The sequence below is a fragment of the Eumetopias jubatus genome, unplaced genomic scaffold (genome assembly GCF_037043125.1).
Source record: "Eumetopias jubatus isolate StellerSeaLion01/CBP00866 unplaced genomic scaffold, mEumJub1_p1.0 scaffold_9, whole genome shotgun sequence".
Classification (NCBI taxonomy): Eukaryota; Metazoa; Chordata; class Mammalia; order Carnivora; family Otariidae; genus Eumetopias; species Eumetopias jubatus.
In genome coordinates this window covers 36,745,624-36,773,095 of record NW_028274815.1, presented here as the reverse complement: position 1 = coordinate 36,773,095, position 27,472 = coordinate 36,745,624, and the positions used below count along the sequence as shown (strand labels likewise).

General features: G+C 44.6%; 2 long non-coding RNA genes across 2 annotated transcripts in view; both read left to right on the top strand.

Annotated features, from left to right (window-relative positions):
• The window catches only part of LOC114219635 (uncharacterized), a 264,586-nt gene that overhangs the window by 220,066 nt on the left and 17,048 nt on the right, over nucleotides 1–27,472 (top strand). The gene's annotated exons all lie outside the window — the stretch shown is intronic.
• LOC148163522 (uncharacterized) lies at nucleotides 17,993–19,800 on the top strand. The gene is made up of 2 exons (XR_015768933.1): nucleotides 17,993–18,235; nucleotides 18,788–19,800. It is a non-coding gene; the product is annotated as an uncharacterized LOC148163522 (long non-coding RNA).

The window sequence follows — 27,472 nt, the reverse complement described above, 5'->3', positions numbered from 1 at the left end:
AAAGCGCCCTTTTCAAAGGCGAGGAGCGGACACCACCCAAGATGCTGCAAATATGGAAGGTCGGTGTCTTAGAACCCGGTATGGAAAAAGTCTTACCTCTAAAACAGTCTTGGAAAATAAATAAAATAAAAAATACAACAGTTGTGGGACGCCTGGGTGGCTCAGTTTGTTGAACGTCTGCCTTTGGCTCAGGTTGTGATCCCGGGGTCCTGGGGTGGAGTCCCGCATCTGGCTCCCTAATCAGCAGGGAGCCTGCTTCTCTCTCTCCCTCTGCTGCTCCCACTGCTTGTGCTCTCTCTCTGTCTGACAAATAAATAAATAAAATCTTAAAAAAAAATAAAACAGTCTCAAGGATCACACATTGAAAGGCTTTCCAGAAAGAAAGAAACTGCATCCGTGGTCTCCTGCTCTTCGGGGGCAATGATTATGACTCAAATATTTGCTTCCCACCACCCCCCCACCCCTCCACCCCCCCTCCACCCCCCCACCCCCCCACCCCCCCCACCCCGGGCTCCTTCCACACATCTGAAAACAGAAGTGCTCTCACCTAGTCAGGAGGCGGGGGGGGGGGGGGGGGGGGGGGGGGGTTCGGGGGGGGGAGGGGCTCGGGAAAGGAGGCAAAAGGGAGGAGGTGGTCCCGAACCTAGGCTTAGCCTGTCTGGAATATTTTGCTCATTATTCTCATTTGCACATGGTTGAACAAGCTAGCACGTGTGTCTGGGCACACTGCAAGGGAGGCTGCAGCCTGACCTCACCATGCAGGAAATGTCAAAGGCAAGCAGTGGGGAATGGGCTGGGGGATTTGCCTTTGCACTTAACTGAAAGGATAGGGAGCAGCAATGAGAGAAATCCCTTCCAGAAAAATCTAAAAAACAGTGGGCCAAATTGATTAACTTGCAAAGTTAGTTGGACTGGCAAAGAAAAATCCCCCCAGAAATCACCAAGTTCAGGGGAAGATGGTGAGAAAATTTTACACGTTAGAATAATTTACACTAGAAAGCCAGGCTGAGGCTCCCACCAGACCTGGCGCCCTCCCATCACATTACTTCACCACGGCTACTCATCTGCCTGCCCCGTGGACTCCTGGCTTGTTTTATTCCTAGATGGATCCTAGCCCCTGGCGCAGCGCCACCCTTCCATCCACCCTGCATTCTCCGCGTCAAGGGCCAGCCCTTCCAGCCCCAGCTAAAACCCACCTCTCCTCCCCCGGACGATCCATGTGGTGTCTTCCCCTCTCTTGGGGCGCCAGCCCTTTCAATACAAGTTGGGACCCCGTGTGCAGGTCTTACTTCCTCTAATGCAGTGGAAGCGATTTGAGGACAGGACCTATGTCTAATTAATGGCCTGTCTCCAATAAAACCACCAGGAAAGGCACTAATTACTCAAATAAAGGCAAAGATGCAAACATATGGTGATTTGTGAAGCTTCAGTCTGTTTTCATTCTGGACAGCTCCATCTTTCTTTCCCTGGACCCTCAAGCAATCAGCACATTAATAATTGAGTATCTACTATGCGCACTGGAGATACAATGATTAGTAAGAAGACATGGACCTTGCCCTTCAAGGAGCCAGCCCTTGAGGTCATAGAGTCAAGTTGACCCCAGATACACATGAGGTTGGAGGGTGGGCTCGGTGGGCGGTGGACTCTGAGAAGGAGACTATATTAGTTTTCTAGGGCTGGTGAAACACAGGACCACAGACTGGATGACTTAAACCAGAGAAGTATATTATCTTACCGTTCTGGAGGCAGAAGTCTGAAATCAAGGTGTTGGCCCGGTTGGTTTCTTCTGACCGGTGTGAGGGAGGGCTCTGCTCCAGACTGCTCTCCTTGGCTTGTAGATGGCCGTCTTCAGGCTCAACGGTGTTCTCCTTGTCTGTGTGTCTATGTCCAAATGTCCTGTTTTCATTAAGGACACTGCTCATGTTGGATTAGGGCCAAACCTAATGACCTCGTTTTAACTTGATTAGCTCACGAAGACCCTATCTCCAAATGGGGTTACATTCTGAGGTTCTGGGAGTTAGAACTTCGACGTAGGTATTTTGAGGGGGGACAAAATTAAACCCCTAACAGAGGTTAGCAGGCGGCATGTTTACTATGGGGCGTCCTCAGAATCAACACCTGTGGAAGGAGGGGAGGAAGCAGGAATAGTTGGTGAGAGACTAGCACAGTGACATGGAGCTTAGAGCCTCAGCTGACCCCAAAGGGAACTCTTGAGCTAAAATGACCCTCCAGAGTTGTCCCAAACTGGGCCAAAATGGGCTTGCGTTTATACCCCTACAGGAAGGGGTCTAACCTGGGCTCTCTACATCAGAGGCAGTCCCTGAAGGAGCTACAGCAGGAAGCTGCCCACAGTACAAGTCCTTCCTTATGGGGTGGGACACAGAGACAGCCTCAGCAGAGGTGCTGTGAAAGTCAAGGGTCAGGGCTCCTTCCCCGGGGGAAGATCAGGGAAGACGTCCTACAGCAGGACATCATTTGCCCCTGAATGCAGGGTGGGAAGGATTGGCTCATGAGAAGCCAGCAGGGGGCTCCGGGAACTGTGGGGACTTCCCCCGGTGTGGAAACAGCGGGAAGAAATGAGGCATAACTGTGGGGGGCCCCTAGAGGCACCTGCAAACATTTGCTGTGGGCTGCAGCGGGAGGTCCTCTCTAGAAACTCCAGTGGGGGCCTGAGCTGCCCAACACTGAGGCCGGATCACGGGTTGGCAGGTGATGGGAGCTGCCACTGTTTCTAAACAGGACAATGACACTGTCAGAGCCACACACGAAGAGAGTTCCAGAGCAGTGCTCTGGGACATGAGTTTCTGGTGGGAGAAGTGATGTATTCCCACAGTGCCGGGGGGGAGGGAACACTGCTCTGGAGTGGCGGGGTTGGACCGGTGGGGACAGGAGAGAGGGACTGCGGAGGGAGACACCAGGGTGTGCCAGGGGCCGCAAGGCAGAGGAAGGGCAAGACTTGACCCCGGGCACGGGAGATTTCCAAGCAGAAACCTCAGGACAGGAACACATTTGAAAGAGAACACAGGTTCTCTGGGGATACTCAACAGGCCGTTGAAAATGTGGGATGAGAACCTGAGAACTAATCAGGGCTGGGATGATGGGCTTAGAGCCCGGCCACAACAGGAGTCCCAGAGAGAGCCCAGACATGACCAGTCTCAAGGGACCTCCGTTTGGGAAGAAGGCAAGACCAGTGTAAACAGCCGTCTGCCCCCGTGTCCAATCCCACCTGCAGAAGAGCTGACCGGAGGTGTGCAGCTGCGGCTGCGCGGCATGGGCAGGGGTGGGGGAGGAGGGCACTTGACTTGCACCTTGTAGGAGGGCTAGAATCAGCTTAGGAACAGCAGGTCCTGTGGAATGACTGGGGTGAGGCCCCAAAGGCCTAACTGAGCCCCAAGGAACAGAGAAAAATGGCTGGAAGTGATAAGTAGTTGAGAGGTTGGATCACTGGTTCCCGGTACAGATGGAATATAGAATATGGGGAGCAGATGAGTTGGAGGGGGCGCCACGGACTGAACCACAGCCCCTCGCCCTGGCCTCCCAAGTAGTCCACCTGCTCCTTCACTGTTCTCTTCTCCCCGCACCTCCAGTGCCTCCCCCCACATTGTAGACTTCTGGAACTCACTTTTCTTCCCCATGCTTCTCTTCCCTACCACGTGCCAAGCCCTTGGCTGGCTGCAGGGCAGCTCTCAACCCCGGTACGGACAGAATCTTTGCTCCTCATTTGTCTGCTGGAGAGCAGGGGCTGCCCTCTGACCAAACGGAGATTCTGGGCTGTCCTATGGGGGACACAGCAGCCACGTGGGTGAGTCCATTGATGCTCACCCTCTACAGGAGGCCACGATGATGTCAGTAGCTAAGGGGAGAGACTCCCCCTCCACAAAACTCTTCCCCCTTCCATCCACACCAAAACTTGCTCTCAGTGAAGGATCTGGAACTTCTTTGGACTAAGGAGTAACAACTGGTAGCGTTCACTAGGACCCTGTGTGGGAGAGGAACTCAAAGGTGGGGGGCAGTAGGCTGCCTCAATTGCATTGCTAGCAATCCCTAGAAAGCATTTCCATCATTTGAAGTCCTTTCTCAAGGGCTCGCCAAAAGTCCTCAATGACCAGAAGTCTGTGACCCTTCTGTCAGCACCAGCTTCCCCGGCCACCCGGGGTTCCTCCTGAATTCCCCACCCTCCCCCACAACTGCAAGCTTCCACGCCTCCCACCTCTGCCATTCAGAGTCGTTCAGCTCAGCCGCAGCCTCCGCCCTGGAACTGCCTGGCCAGCCCCTCCGCCATGAACGAGGCCTCCCTCCTCTGGTCAGCCAGGCAAAGGTGGAGACCAGGAGCGTGCCCTTGGTCAGAGGCAGAGGGGGGCGAGCAGTGAGGCTGAGGGTCCCACCAGGCCTCCATTTTTCCCTCTCTCCTAGGTTGTTGACTAAGACCCTCTGTCATAAAAGATTAACAGGAGAAAAACAGAAGTTTAATAACCTGTGTACCTCCTGTACACCTGGGAGATATTCCGGAAAACTGAGTTAACTCCCCGAAATGGCCCAAGGAAATCACCTCAGACGCCATTTCCAGCTAAAGACAAAAGAAGATGTGGAGGGGTGGGAGAGCCAGCTGTGGGGGCTCTTTTTAGGCAAAGCACAGTCACCGAGGGTAGGATTGTCATGCAGATGAAATACGCCCTTCCCCGGTGAGAAGAGTCCTTGGAAATTGAGTCAGCCCGGTCTTCCTGGGACGGAGAGGCACTCTTACAAATGGAGATTTCTCTTATAGATGTAAATGATTTTACAAAAAGGGTAACTCCTATTTGGTTTTCAGAGCTTCTCCTGAGTCTGCTGGAGTTTTGTTTTTGTTTCTGTTTTTTTTTTTTTTTTTTTTAATAACCAGCTCAAAATAATCCTTATGCCAAAGAGGCATATTTGGGGGTGGCAAATTCTTTGCCATAGACTCAGGGTTCTAGCTGTCAGCCACTAGGCAGAACTCACCGGCCTTACCTAAAACAGATACTGGGACCCCCTTCCTCAAACATCATTAAGGCCTAACCTTCAAGGGTGGGGGCTCCTGGGGTTTTATGGCAAGGAGCACCTCCTGCCAGCAAGGCGGTCCCAGGGAGGACCCAGCTGGCAGGCCTTCCTTAGGGTTCCAACGGAGTTTTCTCCACTCAGTGTCAGAAGGAAATAGCCGGCCGTTCCCTCCTTGTAATAAATGCCTCTGCATATTTGAAGACAGTAGTTAAGTCATTCTTGAGCTTTCTCATCTCCAAACTAAACAATCTCAGCCTCTGTAACCTTTCTTGGCAAATTCTAAGGCCCATATGCAGCGGAAAAGCAAAACAAAGCCATCTGATGGGGGAAAGGCCTCCTATCTCCAGCCCAGACTCTGGGCTTTGAAACTCTGCTCTGCACTCGGGTCTTTATTACATGTAACTTCAGTAGCTTCCAGCACCCGAGCCTGCGAGAGCCCAGGTGCTGGGGCAACTCCAGGCCCGGGGACGGGCGCGAGGCTGCGTCAGCGCTGGGCCCCGTTTGCATTTCTTCTGTGCTCACGCTCATGGTGGGGGATGAAACGGTACCCTGGGGAGTGACCCAGGAGCCCGGTCTGCTGCAACTTCCGGCCTGGGTCCCCTGGGGGTGGGACAGTGGAGGGGGCGGCGGCGGCGGGGGGGGGGGGGGCGGGCAAGAGCAGCCGGAGAGCCAGGCAGCCTGCTGGGAAGGCTGCCCTTTGACCCCGCAGAAGCCGGTAAGACCGGTTTCCCAGGTACTCACGGCGCAGGCTGGTAACCTTACCCTTCAGCCGGCCGAGGGGGGGCACTTCCTGCTGCTTCTGAATCAGGGGAGGCTACCTCTGCTTAATTCCCCTCAGCAGGGTCCCCCGGTCCCATTCAAATTCCTCTGGTGGTGGTTTTCCCTGGGTTCCTTTCCCCCATTTTCACTAGGTTGTCCCGGGAGACCCAAGGACAGTGTATTCTCTGTCCCCTGGTTTGCCGCCTCCCCTTCGGCTTTTGTCCTTCTTTTGGTCTCCAGGGCCTTTTTCTTCCTTCAAAGGTCGGTCTTTGCTGCTCAGGCCAAGCTTGCAGGGAAGGGAGTCACCTTACAGGCTCCTACTGTCACTTAAGCAAATTCAACACACTTTTTTTTTTTTTAAATAAAGAAAAAGTCGTTTGGATGGTGCCGGGAATTCTGTGCGCCATTCCAGTTATACCCCAGAGTGGACCCGGAGTGCAAGTCTTGATCTCTCTGTGCCTGGTCCTTTGCTGCTTGCTGCTCTGCTGGCAACAGCCAACTGGTCTTTAAGGAGACACAGTACGGGCCAGTGTAGTTCCTAAGTACGAGTCTTCAACTGCAAGCAAAGAGAAAGCTCCTTTCCTAACCCTGGAGGAAAGACCCGGCGGTGAGGACTTTCCAGCTGCAAGAAAGTGTCTCAAATGTGGTGCCTCCATTCAGGTTTTCAGGAGTTTGGGCTACATGAAAAATGGGCCCTGGGGATGACTTTAGAACTCAACGCCTCAGGCAGAGGTGCTTCCCCTGTGTGGCTCTTGGCTGGATCTCCACCACTGGTTGGTGAGCTCCAGGCAGCTCCACATCTGGCTTCCTTCTTCTTGTATCCCCAGCACCCAGGACTGTGCCTGGCACTTAAGTCACCTTCCTACTGTGCTTTTTGACTCTGTTGCAATATTTGAATTAACTCATTAGTCCCACTTGGACATTTATGGAGTGTCTACTGTGAATGCTATACTATGGATGGTAGGGGGCAGGGATTCAAAAAGACAAAAATCACACACTCCTTCCCTAAAATGTTTATAAAGCCGTGAGCAACACAAGACATAGAAACGTGGAATGTAAATAAAATGCAACATGATGTACCCCGACTCTGCCAAAGATATTTTCACAAAAGCAAAGATCCTCTTGCCAAACTCCTGTGTTTTCTAAAGCAGCTTTTCCTAAAGCGTATTCTTCAGGATGCTAGTTACTCTGGGTGTTAATGTGAAAAAGCTTTGGCAGTCAGAGGAATTCAGGATCAGGGTGGGCAGATTTCTTTAACATAGGATTTCAAAGAAAGAAACTCAATCTTTACTTCACATCATATAAAAGGGTTCACTCAAAAATAGATCATAGACATAAATGTAAGAGCTAAGGCCATAAGACTCCTAGAAGAAAATACAGGAGAAAAACTTAGTGACTTTGGTTTTGGCACCAATTTGTTACATTCAACAAATAAAGCACAAATCGCAAAAGAAATAATTTATTAACTGGATCTCATCAAAATAAAAAATAAACCTTTGCTTTTCAAAAGACATTTATAAGAATGAAAAGGAAAGGCACGGACCGAGAGAGAATATTTGCAAAACATATAGATGACAAAGGATTTGTATCTAGAATATGAAAAAGAAGTTATTTATAAGAAGACAAACAACATATTTTCTTAAACGGGCAAAAGAGCTGAACAGATACTTCACCATGTATAGGACTGGCAAATAAGCACTTGAAGTCAACATCATTAGTCATTAGGGAAATGCAAATTACAACCACAATGAGATACCATTGAACACCCACTAGAGTGGATAAAATGAAAAAGACTGACCATACCAAGTGTTTGCAAGGGTGTGAAGAGACTGGAACACTCATTCACTGCTGGTGGGAATGGAAAATAGTATGACCACTTTGAAAAGCATTTTGTCAGTTTTTTTTAACAGTTAAAAATATACCTACTGTATGACTCAGCCATTCCACCCCAGTTACTTACACTCCACAAAAAAATGAAAGCATATATTCACACAGAGACTTGAGACTTGGTACTCAACTATTCAAATTGTCAGAAACAGGAAACAACCCAAACGAACCCCAGTAGATGAACAGATTAACAAATTGTGACATATAAATACAGTGGAATTATACTCAACAATAAAAAAGGAAGAAATTATTGTTACACAAAGAAGCATGATGGAATCTCAAAATAATTATGCTGAATAAGAGAAGGCAAGGCAAAGCACATACATACTATGATTCTAGTAACATAAAACTCTCAAAAATGCAAATAATTGATAGTAACAGAAAGCAGATTGGTGGTTGCCTGTTGGGGGCAGAGGATTGAAAAGCTGGAGAGAGGAAATACAAAGTGGCAGAAGGAAATTTTTGGGAGTGATGTATATGTTCATTATTTTAATTGTGGTGATAGTCTCAGAGATGTATAAATATGTCAAAACTCCTCAAATATACACTTTAATTATGTACAGTTTATTATGTGACAATTACACTTTGATAAAGCTGTCACAAAAGAAAGAACGCTTATCTTCTGGAGATATACACTGAATGTTTTACAAACAAAATTATCTAAAGACTGAAATTTGCTTCTAGATAATACAGGAGTAGGTTGTGAAGTGGGTGGTGACATCGATACAAGGGTGATATAAAAGATGGGCCACCAGTTGACAGATGTTGAGGCTAGGTTCATTTTCATGCACGTTTGAAATACTACACTGAAAAAAACACCTCCTAGAAAATGTGACTTTAACCCTAAGAATGTGGTCCAGCTTACCACCGTATTTCTTTCTTCAAAGCTTGCGAGGGATCTGGTTATCTTTTTTTTTTTAAGTAAGCTTTATGCCCAACGTGGGGCTTGAACTCAGGTCCCTGAGGTCAAGAGTCGGATACTCTACTAGGACAGAAACGACAGTAGGTTTTATGTTGTTCCACAAAAATATGTATAGGTGATACAGTCCACATGAACTGATTAAAATTGATTTGAAACAATTAATAATAATCAATGCAGGTCTTTTGGCAGGCTGAATTTTCTCAAAGAAGGAATAATTGGCAGGGGGTTGAGAGGGCATCCTTAACAAGGAGGGCGTGAGATGGCCTCAAAGCTGCCCTTGTACAGTGCTTTCTGGATTGATACAGTGCAGGTGCATCAAAGTAGTGAAATAATTGAGAGATGTGGACTAGGAATTAGAAAGTGAACCCTGAAGGCCTCCTCCGTACCCAGCTCCCAAAGAATGAGCATCATTATCCCACACCCCCATAACCCTGCAGCATCAACATTGCAGCCCACAGTGCACAGAAAATTCCAAGCCTGTTAACAATTAGGACAGTGCCCCTCTAATGAAAGGATGTTTGTGAAATTTTCTTGAATGTCTCGTGTGTGAATGTGTAGTGAACTCTTCTACATTAAATTCTCCGAGGATTTTACTCTCTGTGAGGGTTTGATAACTCACAGCGGAGTGGAGACATAGGTGCTACTTGGTGAGCATCCAGACATGTGAGTGGAGACACACAGATACCACTGCAGAGGCACTGGAGGTCATGAGAGCAGCCAAAGATGTTGTTCAGAAAAGGTATTTGGGTCACTTGGCTCTAAAACCCACAGAGTTTGTTCATATAGACCAGGCATCATGTTAAGGCCTTTTTAATTTTAATTTAAATTTTATTTATACAGTGTTTGAAGAGATAATGCAATCTGGTGACTTTCAGCAAAAAGCAGGCAGTAAGGATCTTTGAAAATTCTTATTCTCTTATAAAGCAATAATAAAACTGATGTAAAAAAAAAAAGTTAGAATCTTTTTCAGAACTCTGGAAATTAACCAAAGGCTTGTAGCCATCCAGAGAATGTTTATTCAAGCAAAACAGTTGAATTTCACTAAGAACAGTGAGCTTTATGGCATTTTAACTCTCCCCACACCCATCACCCTCTCTCTAACTACATGGTAGCACTGAAAACCAACAACCTCCAATCATGGAAAAAACCAATCTGGTGGTTCTCTGGAAGACCCCACTTGAAAATCTGTCATTTAATCTGACTTGAAGTTTGCTCAGTGTGAAAAGCCATTTCCTCTAGTGCATTTGTTAAAAACATTTAGAGGCAATTGTTTAGCTTCACAGATGCTTGAGGCCATGGTTACCAGTTGGGGCAAACAGTAAGCTAACCCAAAATTTAAAGTAAAAATTGGGAAATGGGATGTGCCTAGGGGCTTTGAAAAGCTCTGGCATATTCTGGGGGAATCTCAAAGGCCATGAGGATTGGTAAGACTTTGCATATAGTCAGGGCTGTGTATATACTCAGAAAAAAAAATCAAGAAGGCACTAACCTCTCACCTCTGGCTACCTTGGTATTCTGCACAAGCAGAGGCCAAAGTAGAATTGTGAATTCTCTAAACTGATAAGAGACATCTACAGATTAAATACCAAAAGTCAGCTAACTTTTTGGAGAAACTGACAAGCTAACCCTAAAATTCCCATGAAAATGTAAGGAACTCAGAGTAGCCAAGATGATCTTTAAAAAAAAAAGATTTTATTTATTTATTTGACAGAGAGAGAGAGATAGTGAGAGCAGGAACACAAGCAGGGGGAGTGGGAGAGGGAGAAGCAGGCTTCCCGCGGAGCAGGGAGCCCGATGCAGGGCTCAATCCCAGGACCCTGGGATCATGACCTGAGCCGAAGGCAGACGCTTAACGACTGAGCCACCCAGGCACCCCTAAAACTATAAAACTTTAAAAAGCAAATATAGGTATAAGTCTCTGTGACCTTGAATTAGGCAATGATTTCTTAGATATGACACCAAAAGCACAAGCAACTAGAGAAAAAAATAGATAAATTTAACTTCATAAAAACTAAAAACTTTAGTGCTTCAAAGGACACTATCTAGAGAGTGAAAACTCACAAAATGGGAGAAATATTTGCAAAAATCATTTACAAATCATTTGGATATATGATGAGTCTAGTATCCAGATTATATAAAGAATTAGTATAACTCAAGAATAAAAAGATAAATACCCCAATTAAAAAATGGAGGAGGGATCCAAATAAACATTTCTCCCAAGAAGATATACAAAAAACAAATGAAAAGATTCTTAATATCATTAGCCATAAGATAAATGCAAGTCAAAACCACAAGGAAATGTCACATCATATCCACTAGGACAATTAAAAGAGAGAGAAACACAAGTGTTGTTGAGGATATGCAGAAATATGATTCTTCAGTACATCGGTAGAAAATGTAAAATGAGTGCAGTCACTTTGGAAAAAAATTTTGGCAGTTCCTCAAAATTATAAACATTGAGTTACTATGTGACCCAGTGATTTCATTCCTACATATATATCTAAAAGAATTGAAAACATATTCACACAAAAACTTGTACATGACTGCTTCATAGCAGCAGTATTTATAATAGCCAAAAGGTCAAAACGACACAAATGTCCACCAACTAACTGATAAATAAACACAATGTGGTACATCCATATAATGGAATACTACTCAGTAATAAAGAGGGATGAAGTACGAATGTATACTAACACATGATTTACGCTAAGTGAAAGAAGCCAGTCTCAAAAGTTCACATTCATATGAAATACCTAGATAGGCAGATCCACAGGGATAGAAAATAGATTCATGGTTGTCAGGGGCTAGAGGAGAGTGAATGGGGAGTGGCTGCTAATGGGTACTGATTTTTTTGTGAATTATGCACAAGTTCCAGAATTAGGTGGTGGTGATGGTTGCGCAACCTTGCGAATATAAAATCTACTGAATTGTATACTTTAAAGGGGCGAATGCTATAGTATGTGACTTGTATCTCTATCTTCTAAAAAAGATAATGTGGTCTAATGGTTCACAATTCAAAAGACACAAGAGTCAGGAATGAAAAGTCTTCCTTCTTCCTCCAAGAGCAGCTGCCCATCACCTCTACAGCCCTTGGGACACATGTGCATCAAGGAAGCAGTCTTCTGTTGTTCGAGATGTAGTTCTATGCACATCTTTTCCCTTTTTTATTCTCTGCACGCTGCTTGGAATTTTGCTTTTTCCTTAGGCATGTGTTCTTGACTGTAACCGACGAGCCCCTTTATATTATACATTCCGGAACGACTCAGTACAGATGAATATATCCTACAGATTAACATGAGATATCTGTCTGTAATAAATATTATCATGATGATAGTTAATTATATTATATTATGTCACCAGCAGCAGCAGCAGCAGCAGTAAACAGCCTTTTATCAAGCCCAATCCAGATCAAGGTGCTGGAATTAAATTTAGTCTCATCTGAGCTCAGGGAATCTGAGTCTTGGCCAAGACACCCCAGCGTTTGTCTAGGATTTTGTTTTTAGAAGAGTTTGTGGTTATATGATTCCCAGTGAAGATGTACACACTCAGGTGAGCCTTCAGTCTTCTGAACACTTTTGTTCCTGAAGACGCTTAAGGGAACTGCTTAATTGAGTTAGATCGGCAAAGAGATGGTCTGACCTGCCTTGGGCCACAGTAAGCAAAGACCAAATACACAGCCGAGGACCACATCTGGAAACCCCCTCCTGGGGCTCTGCCGAACCTGGGGTGTGTGTGGTCACCTGTGGCTCTGCACAGAAGCCCAGAGACCCCACAGCTTACAAGTTAGAAGAGCAGGTTCCAGTACAAGTCCCCTGCTGTTCTCATAAGGATTAGATTGCTAATTTTGTGCTGGACTCCTTATCATCTCCTAGAATTGAGGTCTTAGGGTCAGTTTTTGCTCATTTGCTCATCGGTATGATAGAAATTTCTGTATAGAAGCCACTGACAAGGGAGCTTCAGCTGGTCCATTTCTCCTCTCTGAGTCTTGTTCTTGTTGGTCCTTCTAAATGAAGGACCCCATAATGTCGCTCTCTCTGGTTATGAAGTTAGTAGGACATGTACCCTGAGTGGTGTTCTCATCAGGCATTCAAGTCACTTCCCAGTGACGGTCCCTCTATGCCCTAATACCAGCGGCATGCGGTCATGCTGGTTGCTCTTCCAGGTCTACCCAGCAGGGGAGGAGTGCAGGGGCTCCTCCCACACCTGGAGAAGGGACCATGGAAGAGGGTGGAGTCAAACAGGCGGTGGGGTTTGAAAGCTGGAGAGACAGAATCTAGGGTAGCAGCTCTGGATGCTAACAGAGCCTAGCCCGCATGTTGTGGAGAGGATTAATGAAATAATGCAATCACACACCAAAAGCGCTTAGAACAGCTGCTGCTCAAGAAGTGTTGGCCTTGGCACCAAGAGCATGGAGCAAACAGCTGTCTGCAGAAGAGAAGGCCCATCGAGGAAACTATTTTGCAGAAACCACAGAGGCCATCTGGCCTTGGATTAAAGGCTTTGTGAGGGTCTGGGGCAACTATTATAGGGAATGCAATAAGGAATCCACTGGGAAGAAATCAACAGCTTGGCAGCTGCAAGAAGGACACACCTGAGTAAGAAAATCATGGTGGAGTGAACACTGCCTCTTGGCAAGTGATTCTCAGAACTCAAGTGTTCTCACCCATTGTCGTACTACCTAACTCATAAGAAGATCACTGCAATAAGATCTGTAAATACTGAGTCTTCTGCCTGACACAAGATGAGCACTCCATAAATGGTGGTGGTGTTGGAGGTGATGTTTCCAGAAGACTTTAGAGACTCCTTCTAGAGCAGGCTCAAGGTCGTTGAGCAGGTGTTATGAGGAACTCACCTGGGTACAAGCCAGGGCAGGGCACCTCGGCCTCTGAGGGGCAGAGAAACTACTCTATATAAGAGAGCAGGAGCTCCCTTTTTCCTGGGTGAAGATGGGGATTCCAGAAGGAGGAGGGTCAGGGATGAGGTCTTAAAAGAGAAAGAATTTGGGGAAAGAAGACATTTATCCAGTAGGCAATTTGGTTTGGCTTTGAAGTGTGTGAGGTTAACCTCTTCTTTGGGCTCGTCAACGTCATCTATAAAGTCTATGCTTCTCACCACCAGTTTTGGAAAAGCGGACTCATTGGTTGTCTCAAAGAGAGTTTGAGTCCTGTGCTGAGTTAGGCATGTGATTAAAAATAGACTAACCCCATGGAGGCAGGATCCAGAAGACAGAGAACGGCTGACATCTGGGATATGCTGTCATTGCTGTGATCACAGTGAATCCAGAAGAGGGATCAGTATTGGGGACAGAAGCAGATGCGGGCTAAGAGCATGGTCTGTGAAGGGAGTGAAGGGGCTCTGACTGGGCATTCCTTGAACCAGCCCCAGAGGGAATCATAGCAGGAAGAAGAAAGATGGTTTAAACTTCACAGGAAGCAAGAGAGTCATGAGGTACCCGTTAAGCCAGTGTGGAATGTCTTGAGCCCTCCAGCAACCAACAGCACACTCTGCCCATGTGGTGGATCTTGGTGATTGTGCCCAAGAACCTCGGTCTTGGGTCTGGATTGGATGACCTTAGACTTGGGTTGGGAGGCACCCCAGGTGTGCAGTTTGCACTTTTTTCTTGTGGTGGTCTTGGAGAGGGCCAGATTCCTTGGGCTCTACCGACACAGGTGAGTTGGCTCTCGAGTCTGAAGTAGCAAATAGAGGAACATAAACAGTTTGGCATGAGAGGACAGAGGTAAGGAGAGCTGGCGAGGCCCACTCATTCAGTGAGTTTAACATTATACCCGAGTTTCCAAATTGGAAACACACGACCCCATTCATCCAGTCGACAAACATAAGCACATAGTTTTTAGTTCCACACACTGAAAACTGTCCGAGATGCTTGGGATGCGACTGTTCTCTTTCCCTCTCCCTCCTTGCAACTGCCCTCAATACTGAAGCTGATTTATACTTGCCTGAACATTAATTTTACTGAAGAGGCATTTGATTTGGTCAAAACCCAACATTACACTAAATATACTTCGGTCAGTCTTAGGCTAGAAGATCAAAATGTGACCTTGTGGTACGACTTACTATATATTTCCCCTCCTGGCCCCACTGGCCTGTGAAGAGAAGCTTGTGGCTTCTCAATGGTACCATGATTTCATAATCTGAACCCTATCCGATAAAGCCGATACATGGTTTTAAATTATATTGTCTTTAACTTTGTTTTATTGAGGAGTCTGTGAAGTCCCTGACCCTAATCTTGTCTTTCTATTTGAGAAGTAAAGGCTATGCTCTTTGTAAAAGAACTTGGGTTATTCCTGGAGCCACCGATGGGGTTTTCACAATTAAGCTTATTTAAATGACAGGACTTCTCTACCTGCCCCTTCCTGCACAGAGAATTTTTACACTTTTTTAAGATTTAAATTGAAGACTAAAGCTACAAATGCTTTTACTATGATTAATGTTTTAAAGATGAATGTTGTTTTTACTATGATTAATGTTTTAAAGATGAATGTTGTATTTGTATGTAATAATGTACCATATTCACGCAGGTCCACTTACATCCTTTTTATTCTCCGGCTGATGTTTCCTGCTTCCAGGGATTTAGAATGGCTATGATGGTTTGTTTGTTTTTTGTTTAATTTTTATTGTTATGTTAATCACCATACATTACATCATTAGTTTTTGATGTAGTGTTCCATGATTCATCGTTTGTGCATAACACCCAGTGCTCCACGCAGAATGTGCCCTCTTTAATACCCATCACCAGGCTAACCCATCCCCCCACCCCCCTCCCCTCCAGAAACCTCAGTTTGTTTTTCAGAGTCCATCGTCTCTCATGGTTCCTCTCCCCCTCCGACTTACTCCCCTTCATTCTTCCCCTCCTGTTATCTTCTTCTTTTTCTTTTTTCTTAACATATGTTGCATTATTTGTTTCAGAAGTACAGATCTGTGATTCAACAGTCTTGCACAATTTACAGCGCTCACCGTAGCACATACCCTCCCCAATGTCTATCACCCAGCCACCCCATCCCTCCCATCCCCCACCACTCCCCAACACTCAGTTTGTTTCCTGAGATTAAGAATTCCTCCTCTCAGTGAGGTCATATGATACATGTCTTTCTCTGATTGACTTATTTCACTCAGCATAACACCCTCCAGTTCCATCCACGTCGTTGCAAATGGCAAGATCTCATTCTTTTTGATGGCCGCATAATATTCCATTGTGTATATATACCACATCTTCTTTATCCATTCATCTGTCGATGGACATATGATGGTTAGTTTTATGTGTCAAGTTGCCTGGGGTTCCCAGAGGGCTGGCAAAACATTCTTTCTGGGTATGTCTGTGAGGGTGTCTCTGGACGGGGTCAGCTTTTGAACTGGCAGGATGAGCAAAGACGATAGCTCGCATCAAAGTGGGTGGGCTTCAGCCAGTCCATGAGGGCCTGATTTGAACAAGAAGGCGGAGGAAGGATGAATTCATTCCCTCTGCTTGAGTTGGGACATCCATCTTCTGCCTGTGGACATCACTGTTTCTCAGGCTTTCAGACTCAGACCAGGACTTACACCCTCGCCACCCCCTATCACATTCAGATGGAATGACACCACCGCTTTCCTGGTGATCCAGCTTGTGGATGCCTGATTGTGGAAATTCTCTGCCTCCATAACCAGGTGAGCTCATTTCTGTAATTATAAATACATATATACATACATACATGCATGCATGTATGCTCATCCTATTGATTCTCTTTCCCTAGAGAACCCTATCTAATACGGGGGCTCTCTTAGAAAGGGACACCATCGAAGGTCAGCTTTCTCACGGGGCCTTTCCAGCTCTCAGGGCAGCTTGGAGAATGGGAGAAATGGCCCTCATTGGACAGAACAGAGAAAAGGTCCAGTGCTCAAACAAACACTTACATGATCATGTGCGGAACAGGTGCTATGCAATGTGCCTAAGTTTCAGACTGACTTTTCTAGAACCAAGGAGTGAAGGTGTGGTGCCCAATCCTATTCTGGCTAGGGCTCCAAATTTCTCTCTGCTAGGTGGCCACAGGCCCAAGGTCAGAAAGCGGAAGCACCTGCGGTTCAGGACAGTGCCTGTACCCTGACCACCAGGAGCAGGATCACCAGTCTGCACCCTATTTGTCTGCATTGCTTAGCCAGAAAGGACATGCCCAAGCCTACTCAGGGCTGACAGCACCCACAGGTTGGAAGGACAACGGGATCCTGAGGCTCCGTAGTCCTGTCACTGAAAAAAAAAAAAAACCCAGAGAAGAAATTACAGCTCAGGTCACCACATGTACAGCCCCAAGGTCAGCACAAGGCTCTTGATTATCTTGCTGTGAACCGGGTGTGGCTGGAGACTCCGTAGCCAGTGGGTCCCAGTTGGCCCAGGACAGAGAGGTTTCTTAGGATGCAGGACTTTGGGTTTTATTTTTTTAAAGATTTATGTATGTATGTACTTGAGAGAGAGAGCATGACCGGGTGTGGGGGGGTTGGAGGAGGGGCAGAGGGAAAGAGAATCTCCAGCAGACCCTGCTGAGTGTAGAGCCTGATGCAAATCTCAATCCCATGACCCAGGTGATCATGACCTGAGCCGAAATCATAAGACGCTCAACTGACTGAGCCACCCACGTGCCCCAAGGACTTTGGGTTTTAAAGCCAGGGAAATTGAGCCAGGATGAATGGGTTGCCCTAGGAAGGAGCTGTGAGTGACAGACATGAAGGATGCTATTCATTTGAGGGCTCAAGACCCATTCCGAATCACCAGGTAGAGCCCACCTTCTCCCCAAAAGCACCCCACTGAATGAGAACTGGCTCATTCTAATTCTACCTGTTTCTCTTCTGGATCCCAAGCCAATACCTCCTTCCCCATCATCCCCTCCCCACTGACTCTGAGCCCCACGTTGCCCTCTGCTACCCGTCTGAGGGCACCAGCCTGCCTGCGCTGCATTTTCATTTGCAGCATTGTATGTGCAAACACAAAAGAAGACCTAAAAATGCAGGACTCCACCTGACCCTCAAAGAGAATAAATCACAAGTGCATTTTTTTAAAAGTTAGAATCCTGAAAGGATTTAAGATGAGCAAACTGGAATAAAAACAAACAAACAAACAAAAAAACCAGTATTTTACCCAGAAGGCAGCACACATTCCTTTCTTCAGTTGTGTTTCTTTGATAAAGCATCCTGCCTCTCAGAGCCATAGTGCGCCCACCGGGGCAAACACTGACGCCTGCTTGTTTAATACCTTCCCCATGCTGTGCGCGTGCCAGCACGATCGTAATTACAGTGGAAAAACAGCACTGTGGCTGCCAAACCAACAAAAGCAGAATGATAGGCACTTTCATAATTTCGGTCCCAAACTATACTGGGCCAGGGGGCGTGAAAATCCATCAGCCTGGGTTGGCATTCTGACTCCCTCACGCAGGGTACTTCACCTCCGAAGCCTCCTCTAAAACGGCATCCCTGTCTCAGACCAGCAGTTGGCCCAAGGCCGGGTGTACAGCAAGTGCTCAGCTGCTGTTCCTGTCCATCCCTCCTGTGAGATACCTTCTTGAAACTCCTAAATATGCCCCATGTGACAGCAAAGACAGCTCTGTCAATGGGGGCATCTCAAGGGAGCCGGGTGCCCTCAAGGACTCACTCAAGTCGACTTTGTAGGTGAGGAGATGGACGTCCCAAGAAAGGCTTTGATCTGTTCAGCACCACCTAATGGGAAGCTGGGATGGGCTCTCTGGACTCCCTGTCCAGTGCTCTTTCCACTAGAACTGGCTGTCAGTCTTCCATAGGACATGGAAATACAGCCGAAAGGAAACCAGAGGGGACTTTTTTTTTTTTTAATCTTTGTTCTTTTGTTGGTTTCATTCTCTTCTGTTTTGTTTTTATGCATGAAGCTTTTTGTTTGTCTGTTATTCATGAGGCTTCCTACATGCGGGGTAGGAGGTACAAATCTGAGTCTACAGGTTGCTGGTGTAAGAACCATACCGTCTTCATTTTGGCGGGTAACAGAACATAATTTCTGCTTCGGGTCCTCCTTTTCTTGCTGTGGAAGCTAATCTTGGTGTATGAAATTGGTCCTCCCTGCCTGGGGATGCATCTGGGCTAGGGCCTGCCAACACTGTGATGAGGGATAGGCAGATGCTGTCTCTCATCCCCCCAGGCCTGGCCTTTTGCAGGCCTGACTTCAGCCTCTTCCTCTTCCCTCAACCACAGGACATTGGGAGGAGCCTCCCTCAGGGGCTCCTGCACCCTCCTAAGCCTGCCTTCCAGGGAGAGCAGGGAGCTTCCGGTGAAAAGCAGCCTGAGAATCCAAGGATCACGCAGCCCCATGCACCAGGGTCCCTGGGGAGAGAGAAGACCAACGTCATGCCTTTGAACCTGGGTACCAGAGGAAAACAGCTGTGTGTTTGGGACAAAGGAAAACAATCTCTGCCAGGCAATTCCTTCCCATGCTGGCTGCAGGCAGAGTCCAGAAGGCCATGGGCTAGGCTGTGGTTTGCAACCTTGCATGTGGACACAGGCCCAGAAGTTTCTTCAAAGACGCTAACATGTTTCCAGAGAGGGTCCTGGCCCCATTCAAACATCCACTGAAGAGGAGGTGCCCATCCAGCCATCCATGCAGCTCCTGACTTCCCTGTATCACAAGTGATGAGCTTAGCACGGAGCAAAGCTTAGGTGGCGACGGGTAGATAGGTGGGTGGGAAGAGGGCAGAAAGGGGAGAGTGAGTGAGAGCAAGAATGAGGTCTGTTTGTTTTTTTTCTCCATAAGAGATGCATATACACTCTTACAGCCCATCATTTAAATCCCCTTCCATGGTTTCAGTTTGCTACGGACTGTTCTCCATCCCCGGTTAAGTTCTCGGCAGGCGGGGACAGCTGTGTGTATGCGTGAACTTCACTGTGCCTTATCCATCCTACACAATCAACAAATGCTTCATAAGTAAATCAAATGCCTGCCTGATCCTCTAAAAATGTCTTACTATTTTCAGGCAGGTGATTAGGGCAAAGAGCATGCATGGTATATGCACTGGGAATCACAACATTTTAAATTTAAAATAGATGATTTTTAGAAACCAGTAAATGCCCAGTAGAAAAGGAATGAGCAGTAGACAAGTGGGAAAATCGAAGCTCTCCTCTTCCCGCATTACATTCCCCAGAGGGTGCCACTGTTAACATTTCAGACTTCATTTCTTTAATAAAATAAACTTTGAATTAACTTGGTGAAATTGACAGCTATTAATTTTTTTATAATTTATTTTTTCATCTTCAAAATTGTAATTTCCTCCATGTCTGTTTTTTATATCCTCTTTGTCATATTTTTGTAGTCCCCCAAGTACTTGGTCAAGTTGACTTTTTTTTTAATGCAAAATTTATAAACTCTGAAGAACACACATCTTAAATGTACCTGAGATGACTTTTCACAAATATCAAAATAAAGAATGTTGCCATCACCTGAAAATATTCTTCTATGCTTCTTTCCAGTTAATCCTTTCTTTCCTAGGAGCAACCACGGTTCTGATTTTCTTCCACCATAGAGTAGTTGTGCCTGTTCTAGAGCTTCCTATAAACACAGGTGTACTTGTTTGTGTATGCTTTATTTTGCTCAGCATAATCCTTCTGGGATCCGTCCTTCCTGTGTCATCAATGTCTGTTCCTTTTTATTGCTGTGTAGCATTCCATTTTAAGACTATACCACAGTTCACTTATCCATTCTCCAGTTCATGAACAGCGGATATGTCCCAGTGTTTCCATTCCAAGGAACAAAGCTTCTGTGAAGACTCCTGAATGAGTCTTTTTGTGAAGGTACCTTTCCATTTCTCTTGGGAAAAAAACGGAGTGGAAGTGCTGAGCCACAGGGTAGATGTTTATATAGTTTTGTAAGAAGTTGCCACATCCTCACTAATATTTGGTAATGTTAGTCTTTTTAATCTTAGGTAGGTCTGTAGTGGTATCTTTCATTTCTCTGCTGAGTAATGGTTGAGTGCCTTTTGTATCCCTATCAGCCATTTGTCTATCTTCTTTTGTGATGCGTCCGTTCAACTCCTTTGTCTTATTTTTTTTTTTTAACATTTTTAAAAGATTGTATTTATTTATTTGACAGAGAGAGAGAGCACAAGCAGGGGGAGCCCCAGAAGGAGAGGGAGAAGCAGACTCCCCACTGAGTAGGGAGCCCGATGTGGGGCTCCATCCCAGGACCCTGAGATCATGACCTGAGCCAAAAGGCAGACGCTTAACCGACTGAGCCACCCAGGTGCCCCTAGCTCCTTTGTCCATTTTAATTGTCATTGTTGAATTGAAAGAGTTCATTATATATCCAGGATATCGGTCCTTTTTCAGAGGTTTTGCAAATATTCTCTCCTGAAATGCTTGCCTATTTATTTTCTTAATGGAATCTTTTATCAGCAGAAGCTTTTAATTTTGATAGAGACTAATTTATTGATTTTCCCTTTTTTCTTTTTGCTCTCTGTTGCCTGCTTATCAAACATTTGCCTAGCTCTAGGTTATGAAGATATTCTCATACGTTTTTCTTGAAAAGATTTAGGGCTTTACATATTGGTCCATGATTTATTTCAAATTACTTTTTGTTTATGGTGTGAGAAAGGAGTTGAGGTTTTGTTTGTTGGTTTCCATATGAAAATCCAATTAATAGAGCATCATTTTTTGAAAAGACTTTTCTTTCCCCACTGGATTGTTTTGGCACCTCTGTCAGAAACCAAATGACTGTGGAGGTGTGGGCCTATTTCCAGGCTCTCTGTTTAGATCTAGTGATCTATTTGTCAATCCCTATGTCATTATCACATTATCTCATACTGTGGTTTTATACTGTTTTCAAGTCAGGTAGTTTGAGCACTCCAAATTTGTTTTTCTATTTCAAGATCATTTCAGATACTCTAGATTCTTTGCATGTCTATGTAAATGTTAGAATCAGTATGTAAATTTCTACAAAAGATCCCCACTAGTAGTAGTATTAGGATTGCAGTGACCCTATAGACCAATTTGTAGAGAACAGACATGTTGGCAATATTGAGTCTTCAAAATTGTGAACATAAATATATCTCTCCATTTCTTTGGGTCTTTTAAAATCTCTCTCAATAGTGTTCTGTTCTTCAATATAAATGTGTTGCCCATCTTTTGTTAAATTTATTCCTGAGTTTTTCATGGTTTTTTTTTTTTTTAGAGATTTATTTTATTTTAGAGAGATAGAGAGGTGCATGTGAGCAGGAGGAAGGGCAGAGGGAGAGAGAGAATCTCAAGCAGTCTCCATCCACACTGAGCACTGAGCCAGACACAGGGCTTGATCCCATGACCCTGAGATCATGACCCGAGCCAAAATCAAGAGTTGGACATTTAACCAACTGGGTCACCCAGGCGCCCCTCTTTTATGCTTTTTGATGGTATTTTTAATGGAATTGTTTTTCTAATTTCATTTTCCAAATTTTTGCTGCTACTACATGAAAGTACAATTGATATTTTATTTTATTTTGTTTTTTAAAGATTTTATTTATTTATTTGACGGAGAGAGAGAGAGACACAGCGAGAGAGGGAACACAAGCAGGGAGAGTGGGAGAGGGAGAAGCAGGCTTCCCACAAATCAGGGAGCCCGATGCGGGGCTCGATCCCAGGACCCTGAGCCACAGGTAGATGCTTATGACTGAGCCACCCAGGCGCCCCTACAATTGATATTATAACATTAACCTTGTATCCTGTAATCTTGTTCAATTGATTTATTAGTTCTAATAGTTGTTTTATAGATTTCATAGGATGTTTGACATAAACAATCATATCATGTAGAAAGTTAGTAATAATTCTTTTCCAGTCTTTACGCCTTTATTTCCTTTACTTGCAATACTGTGATGGTTAAGACTTCTAGTTCAATGTTGAATGGAATAGGTGGGAATGAGAGTAGATATCCTTGTCTTGTTCCTAATATTGTGGGAAGTCATTCAGTATTTCATGGTTAAATATGATGTTAGCTGTAGGTTTTCATAAATGCCTTTTATCAGATTGAAGGATTCTCTTCTATTCTTCATTTTCTAAGAGTTTTTATTATAAATGAGTGTTGAATGCTTTTTCTGCCTCTGTTGCAATGGTCATACAATTTTTTCCATCATTCTATTAATACGGTGGATTACATTGATTTTTTTCCTTTTTTTAAAGATTTTATTCATTTATTTGACAGAGAGAGAGAGAGAGAGATAGTGAGAGCAGGAACACAAGCAGGGGGAGTGGGACAGGGAGTGAGCTCATGACCTGAGCTGAAGGCAGACGCTTAACGACTGAGCCACCCAGGCGCCCCTTGATTGATTTTTCTTTCTTTCTTTTTTTTTTTTTAAAGATTTTTTAATTTATTTATTTGACAGAGAGAGGCACAGCGAGACAGGGAACACAAGCAGGGGGAGTGGGAGAGGGAAAAGCAGGCTTCCCACCGCAGGGAGCCCGATGAGGGGCTCCTGGGATCATGACCTGAGCCAAAGGCTGACGCTTAACGACTGAGCCACCCAGGCGCCCCTTGACTGATTTTTCTAATATTAACCCAACCTAGCATTTCTGGTATGAATCTTACTTAAGCACGTATCATCCTTTCTGTAGATGGTTAGATTCAACTTACGAATGTTTGTTTTTTTTTTTTAAAGATTTTATATTTATTTATTTGACAGAGAGAGACACAGCGAGAGAGGGAACACAAGCAAGGGGAGAGGGTGAAGGAGAAGCAGGCTTCCCGCCGAGCAGGGAGCCCGATGCGGGGCTCGATCCCAGGACCCCGGGATCATGACCTGAGCCAAAGGCAGACAGGCAGACACTTAACAACTGAGCCACCCAGGTTCCCCACGAATGTTTTGTTAAAAAGTTTTTGCACCCACAGGCACCTGGGTGGCTCAGTCCATTAAGTGTTGGACTTTTGATTTTGGCTCAGCTCATGATCTCAGGGTCATGAGATCGAGCCCCACATGGGGCTCCATGCTCAGCAGGGAGTCTGCTGGAGATTCTCTTTCTCTCTCCCTCTGCCCCCCACACCCCACTCACACATGCTCTCTCTCTCAAACGTAAATAAACAAATCTTTAAAAAAAAGGTTTTGCACCTGTGTTTTTAAAAGTTTTTTTCTAGTATCTTTGTCAGGTTTTCTATCAGAATCAATGCTGGCCTCATAAAATAAGTTGGGAAGTGTTCCTGCCTCCTTTGTTTTCTGAGTTTGTGAAGGATCTGCATTATTTCTCTCTTAAATGTTTGACAGAATTGATGAAACTATCTTGGGCACAGTTTTCTTTGTGGAACATTTTCTTTCATAATGAATTCAATTTCCTAAATAAGTATAGGTTGTTCAGATTTCTGTTTTATCATATGTGAGTTATGGTAAGTTGCATCTTTCAAGGAATTTGTCCATTTCATCTAAGTTGTCAAATTTGTTGGCATAAAGATTTTTATATTATTTTATGACCCTTTTAGTGTCTGTAGCCCATTCAGTGTTATTCTGATACTGGTGACTTGTGTTCTCTCTCTCTCTTTTCTTGATTAACTAGAGTTGATCTTTTCAGAGACCCAATTGTTTTTATGTCACCAATTTCTGTTCTTATATTTTTTATGTCTTTTCTTCCACTTACATTGGGTTTTCTTTTCTTTCTTTCTTTCTGTCCTCATTTTTTTATACTCTAAAGGTAGAACTTTAGGTCACTGATTTTAGATCTTTGTTCTTTTCTAGTGTAAGTATATAAAACTATAAATTTCCCTCTGAATACTGCTTTAACTACAGTTCATGAATGTTAATATGTTATTTTCATTATAATTCTGCTCAAAAATGCTTAAATTTTCCTTATGGTTTCTTCTTTGGGCCATAGGTTATTTAGGAGTGTGTTGTTTGATTTCCAAATATCTGGGGTCTTCCAAGATATCTCATTGTTGTTGATTTCTAATTTAATTCCATTGCAATCAGAGAAAATACTCTGTAGGATTTCAATTCTTTTCAACTTACTAAGACTTATTTTATGATAAACCTCATATGGTTTATCTTGACAAAAGCTCCGGAGGCACCTGAAGAGAATGTCTATTCTGCAGTTGTTGGGTATAGTGTTCTAAAACTACAGATAGTGATGGTTTTGTATGGGTCATCTATGTCTCTACTGATTTCAGACCTAGTTTCTCTATCAGTGACCGGAAAGGGGAGGTGTTAACATTTCCAACCATGATTGTGGAACTGTCTTCTCCTTTGAGCTCTACTATTTTTGCTTCATGTATTTGAAAGTTCCGTTATTAGGCTCATACAGGTTGATAATTATAATGTCCACTACATGACACGTCCATTTGTCATTAGGACATGTCCCTCTTAGGTCTGGTAGCACTCTTTATCTCAAAGCTAACTTCATCTGATATGGATATACCCACTGCAGCCTGCTTAATGCTTAATGTCTTCATGGTATTTCTTTTTCCATTCATTCTCTCAAAGTCTCTGTAGATGTTTGTTTCTGTTTAAAGTGAACTCATCTTCTTATCCATTGAAAGTATCTTTTTATGTTCCTTATTTTTAGCTCCTGAAACCTGTGTTTCACAGTGCTCATATTATTTTCACATCTGTGGTTCAGAACATGTAAACCTGAATTCTACAAATTAAAAATATATATTATGCAGAAGGCAGTATCTGATAATAACATATCCAGAAAGTTTCAGAGACATCCACATTTCTGGACCTCAGCAATTTAGAGTCAATTAAGTCCTAAATCATTTAATGACTTGGGTCCTAGATCAGCTTCATGATATGACACTTCTTTGGGTGCTAAATAAAGTTCTCATCATTGTTTTTGAAGGCATGATCATTTCTGGGTTATTTTAACTCTCAAATCTAAACTGAAAAACCCAACCTGAAGAATAAAAAGAAAAAAAAATGTGCCACTTAATACTTACGAGGAAGTTCTTGGTTTTAAAGTTCTTAGTAAGAAGAATTGTTTATATTATTTTTTGAATTAAAGATTCACCCCAATAGAATCCTGAGCACTTTAACTTTTTGTTTTTAAAGATATTATTCAGACTAAAACCTAAACACCACAGCGTGTGTGTGGGTGTATTATTTTCAAACTCTGACATTTCTTGGGAGTCAAATGGTGGCTAAGCTGAGGGTGGGAGCCTTAAAAAGAGAAAATAAAAATTGTCACCCTGTTTTCTGTAACTGGAGCTGCAGGATCAGGTCTTCGTCCTTCTCTGTGGGAGGTCTGGTAGACATACACACCTGCACTCACACACGGGGAGAGTACAGTCTTTGCTAACAATGATGCGCAGCATTCAAAATCCCTAGAGTCAGACCCGGTGCCTGAAAGATTTAGGCCTAACAGTACTTTGGCTCAGTAAAGACTTTAGTTGGGAATTACAGTTAGTAGCCCAGGAACTATTTCCCAAAGATCTTTAAGGCTTACTAGCAGAGGCAACAGTGGCAATAATGGCAATCACAATGACATCGTCACCAATGACATTGTCACCATAGCTGCTGCCGTCTATTGATCCCATCACATGTGATCACACGTTGTCTTCATCCTCCCAACAACCCATTCACAGACCACACCTGTGGCCCTGGGGGGAAGGGCAGAAAATATCAAAGGGTAAGGGATTGGGCCAAGTTTCGAGGTTTTATGTGAGAGGTCCATGTGGCTGGGGTATGCTAACAAGGCACATCAGTTCACAAGACTCTTCAGAAACCCTGACATGTTGGAAGTGCCCCAACCTGCCAGCCCCTGCAGATATGACTGAAATAGGAGATCCAGTAAACATGGTCACCGAAGAGTTAGTTCATTTCTTGGAAAAGGGATTTCCAGAGAGTTCTCAGAACATATAAATAGCAGCACCATAAAGACAAACGTAACCATTCAAGGAATGGAGAAGTATATTCTCAAAAATTACACTCCAAGCCAGAGCTGCGGTTCAGAAAGGGGTTTTTATGTTGTTGTTTTGTTGTTTCAGTTTTGGCTTCAGAAAGGATGCGCTGCCCTGTTGTAAACAGTTCCTCAGCAGTGGGCAGAGTTCCTCAGCAGTGGGCAGGGGTGTGCCTTCACAGTGGACTCAGACATTTAGACTTCGGCATAGGTAGAAAGACACAGGACCTACCCAGGCCGCTCTTGGGGTACACTCAAAAGAGCAGTGCTCTGAGAGAAGAGCATGGCTTTTCAGAAGCAAGCGTCTAGAAGATGTTTCCAGAAATCTTGTTGTGACTTGTACTGCAGCTTTCCCTGCCTCATTTCTGCAGCTAGGGTTGCCATGCTTCTCTGATAGACCAAGAATCTAAGCCTTGAGCTAGACTCTCTCATTGCTGAACACACAGATGCCCAAATCTTTGCAGTGAGCTCTTGTGTGGGCAGGAGCCCCTGGAGGGGAATCCTCAGATCCTATCAGGCCCATGGCCGCTGCCTTGTTGGATCCTGGGTTAACTTCTGTACCTCACCAGTGGTCTACCCTATGATACCCTCCACTCCATGCCATGCTCCTGGCCATGCCCTGTTGACTGCCTGCTTATTTCCAGTAATTGTTAATGGGAGTCCATCTCAGAAGGGCAAAGGATCCAAAGAGTTCCTGGAATGTGTTACAGTAGAACTTCACTTGTCTAACGGGCTGCTTTCCAGATGCCCGTTCCTTATCTCCAGGAAGCCAAATCTTGGAGAACAAAGAAATGTGATTTGAGATGACCCCCTGTTCTTCTTGGGCAGCTGATGAACCAGAAAATGTGCCTGCAGGGAAAACCTCATTTGGGGGAAGTGAAGAGTCTAAAGTTCTTTATTTTGAAAATAGAGAACAACCCTTCTCACAATCCTTGTAGCTGGAATATTACCTCCCCACTCCTCCAAAATGAAGGGTCAATCACATTTCGGGGGCAACAAGGCAACCATGAAGGAAATGCTGGAAAGCAAACTTCATTTTATAAG